The sequence below is a fragment of the Tupaia chinensis genome, unplaced genomic scaffold (assembly GCF_000334495.1).
Source record: "Tupaia chinensis unplaced genomic scaffold, TupChi_1.0 Scaffold000002_1, whole genome shotgun sequence".
Lineage (NCBI taxonomy): Eukaryota > Metazoa > Chordata > Mammalia > Scandentia > Tupaiidae > Tupaia > Tupaia belangeri.
In genome coordinates this window covers 673,692-678,078 of record NW_006159428.1, presented here as the reverse complement: position 1 = coordinate 678,078, position 4,387 = coordinate 673,692, and positions in this window count along the sequence as shown.

The window sequence follows — 4,387 nt, the reverse complement described above, 5'->3', positions numbered from 1 at the left end:
CACACAGGACAGGGCCTAGTTCACATCCAGGGACCTCTGTGACCAGATGCCCGTGATCTGGGCTGACTGAGACTGAGGATGGACTAGGCGTGAAGACCCTTTGGGGGTGTTTGTCTTTCTCTCTGTCTCTCCCTCATGGAGGAAATAAATAAACTTTTAGAAAATATGCTTTTTTTTGTTTTTTACTAATCCCCTATTAATGGGCCTTTAAATTGCTTCCACTTCTTTGCTATTATAGACACTCAGTGCTTTGTCCCTATGAAAGACACTAGTAAATGTCTAGTAAAAAAATAAAACAAAAAAACAAAGAACAGAACAAACTTCTGGGTTGTCGAGAAAGTCACGACACATTTTTGCATTGAAAAACAGAAAAATCATGACATTCCTGACGATCTCATAGTAGTCACTTATGAACATAGTCACGTCCTTTGTCCAGTGTTTGCCTAAGAATAAACCCCCCGAAGTTCGATTTCTATGGGAATAGATGTGTATCCTTTAATTCATATGACCCTAAGTCATCTTAGGAAACACATAAAATCTCCTTAAAAGGAAATGAAACTTAAAATTAGGCAGTTATTCTTCCCTGCTGGAAGTAATGTCTGTGAGAGAGAACTCTGTCTTGATTGTCACTGTCCCCAGCACTCCTAAGCATGTGGTTTGTTGCGGCCATAACAGGGAGCATTTATTACGTGTCCGGGACTGTTCTGAAGGTAGGAGTTCCATTAGTACTGGCATTCATCCTGTCTGGTAGGTATTATGATCGTTTCCACTCTGCAGATGAAGAAAACGAAGGCTCAGGGAAGCCAGGGACTCTCCCAGGTTCACAGCCACGTAACGGTGCGGCCAGGAGTCAGGCGGTCTTCCTGCAGTTCACCAGCGGCCATTGCACTCTGCCGGCCCTCTCCTAACGCATCAGTGAATGAGTGGGTGATGGATTTGATTCTTGGGCCCATTACAAACTTCACCCTTTCATTTCTATATTTTCTTTCTTTAATGAAAATTTCTTTGTAAGATCCAAAATCATTTCATGGTCCTTTGGACTTGGCCGTACTTACTACCGAGTATTACTGCTACTGGAGTGAAGACCCACACGGGTATAAACTATATATTACTCTTCCCTAAAGAATTTATGGATAGGGCTGCCAGTGGCACGGTGGCTAAAGTGGCTGGGTCCCGTATGGTCAGTTGCATGGTTCAAGTCACAGACTTGCAGGCTTACAAAACACACTGGACTCGGGACCATCTGCTGGTATAATGGTTACGAACTGGACTTCCAGGTATTGACTGCAGTTTGAGTCTTGGACTTGGTGACTTGAAACTCCTCCAGGCATGTGTGCATGCATGCCCAAAATTCTGAGAATGAAGTAGAAGGGATTATGGCGTGACCATTCCCTGTGGGGGGTGATTTCTTGCTTTCTGTCTCTCTCTCCAGTGTGTGCACGCACCCTAATGCAAAAAATATCTCAAAAAAAAAAAAAAAAAAAAAGACAAGAAAAGAAAAACACACCAGGCTTCCACTCCTGTGTGTGCATGCCCCAAGTCCCAAGATGAGGAGAAGGGCCATCCTCACGGGGGATGCTTTCTCACTTTCTCTCTGTCTCTTCCTCTCTGGCGAGTGCATGTGCCTCATATCAAAATTAAAAAGAAAAGAATTTTTGAATATATGAATAGAATATTTGCTTTGTATTACTAATGAAGCAGTAATACTGGGCCTGCAGCTGAGTCAGGCGGCAGAACTTGCATTGTTTTTCAGAGGACTGGGCCCCTATGACCTGCCATCCCCCATTGCCAGGAAAGCCTGTGGTCTACCTCCCGTGAAGAAAGCCAACTGTCCTCCAAGATTCTGCTCAATAGCCACCTCCCCCCTTTTCTTTTTCTTACCTTCTTACTGGAGGTTGTTCAGGTCTTTCCTTCCTCAAAATTCCCTGAGTCCCTTTATAGTACTCTTACAGAAATGGTACACTCTAAACATACCTTATGTTAATGGTGTGAAGTTCTCATTGCCCTTAAAGACTACATACTCTTTTAGTTTTATTCGTCTCAGACATCCACAATATGTATTCCACCATTTTGTACAGAGTATGAAATTAATTGTTTTTCAGATGAGTGAATGAATTATCTCAGGAGAATAAATTTTCAATTTTTATAATCTTAAAAGGACTGATAAGATTTAAATATTATGTATGTCACACAATCAGGAATTATAAACTAACAAATGAAATGATTAGAAATAGTATTTTCATGGGATGATTTGTGTCTTTACAACAATTAAGAAACAAAGAATGTAATTAGCTTTCATTTCTATTGGAGCTTTTGTTCTATTCATAGCTACAAATATCAACTTTGTTTCTTTCCACAACTTCAGTTCTCTTTTCTTTAAGTGGGTGGTTTAGGAACATCAAAGGTAATAAAATCAATCAAAAGATAAGTGGATTTTTTTTTTCCAAAGGCTACTACTTACACGTGTGTTCCTGGTAGAGAATTTTAATACTCAATTTGTTTTCAAGTATTTGTACAATACCAAATCTCCTTGCCATCTGGAAGGACTGTCCTTGAATCCTGTTCTGAATGAAATAATAGAATATAATTCCTTCTTCACATATATATTAAGAAAGAACTTCAGAGAATGTTGAGTGTTGTCATTTGACGGGATTAGATTTTGTTTTGAGCAAAGGCAAAAAGCATAGCCTCCAGGCCAAGTGTTTCTCTTCCCCAGAAGGAGCTCTTTCCTTTACCCACAGGATAAGGACGAAGCTGAAGGCTCTAGCTGCTGAAAGCACAAGCAGCAAGCCACAAAGTTCAAACAAACACTATCAGCCTTTTAAAAAATGTCATTGCTTATGTAAATCCACTCTGGTCTTCAGGTGCTGGTGAGCCTCAAGCATCCTTGAACTGGTTGGTTATGAAATCATGTTTTATTTATATTTGGTCTATGGTATGTTTCTTCTCTCTAGAAAGTGTCAAGCCATGAAGAATTTCATTTAATTTAAGAGTAACGAGTCCCTTTTTATTTGTTTTGGTTTTAGGGCTTTTGCTTGGGTGCTTTTATTTTCTTTTAGACAATCTTTGCTATCTTGTGGTTTCTGGAGGGTAATTTAGGACCTGATGTATTATTATGGACCTTCTGGATGGTCGTCCTGGTTTTCCTTCTTCACTGTTATTCATCTGGCCAGTGGGTTTGAGAGTCTCCAAACCATGTTTATAATTATTGATGAAAAACTTTAAGAACTATTTTTTCTTTGGAGGTGTGTTTATATTGTGAATGATACCCTTTGTTTGAGTTAATGCCTTCCGACTAAACTTTTCGGACTTGATCCGTTGTGTGAGGTATGTTCAGAACAGGAAAGTCAAAGCTGAATATAGAAACACTTAGTCTGGCTGAGTTCTCTCCCTACAATGCTGAGCTGTTGCGCCAGCTCCGCGTGGCCTCGCATTTACATTAATGCGAAGTTCTGGACCATGGGCTTCCTAGGTAACATTCATTTGGGGCTGGCTGAGATTCTCCCTACTGTTTCTAATTGTGTTGTAAATCTCCAAACCTCATGTAGGAAGGAATACCTCTTGGAAGGCATGCCTTAACACTAGGACATGATTACTTTTATATTTGATGCAGGATTTTCAAAGGGGCCTTTCCCTTTCAGACATTCTTCTCGCCCTGGAGTTTCGGTTTGTTTGAACATCACTCTGAGAACTTGGGCAATGATTTCTGGGGTGAGCCTTGGGAGTTCTCGGCAGGGGGTCTCTCTCCTTGGGTCTCGAGCTCTGATGCCCATAAACGAGCGCGCCTTTGTTCTCCAAGTCCTTTTCCCTCGGAGGACCGTGGCGTTCGAGCATTTTGTCTTCCCCTCTCTTCGCTCTTGCGCCTTTGCCCGTCATTCGTGCGCGGACTTCGCTCCCATTCGCAGCCGCATTCAGAGCACTTGGGGTGAAAGATGGGAGTGCTAGACGAGTAAGGAGAAATCCGGAGAGCGGGGTGAAGGCGAGGGGGCTGGGGGGAGAAGCAGGAGGAGAACACGGGCGAGAGTGTGAGGGCGGAAGAGCAAGCGGAAAGCAGAACAGGGGCGATGCTCCCGGGGGTCCTGAAATCCTGGGGGGCTGCCGGTGGGCAGGGCGGGCCCCAGTCCAGCCTCTTCCCAGGCTCGGGCGCAAGCTCGTGCCACTCCTCGTGTATGTACGAGCCGCGGCTGGGATTCGCTGAGGACACGGGCTGCAATGTGTTAGTCATCCATTATCTGCTTCTATTTTTGCAGGTTCTGAACGATGACTGACGCGGGGCTGTGCCACATCCCTCGCGGCCCCTGTCCAGCCGGGCGATAAGGAGCCCGCACGTCCAGCCCAGCCCCGGCCGGGAGCCGCTCTGGAGGCAGGCAAGCTTTCGCTCGCCCCG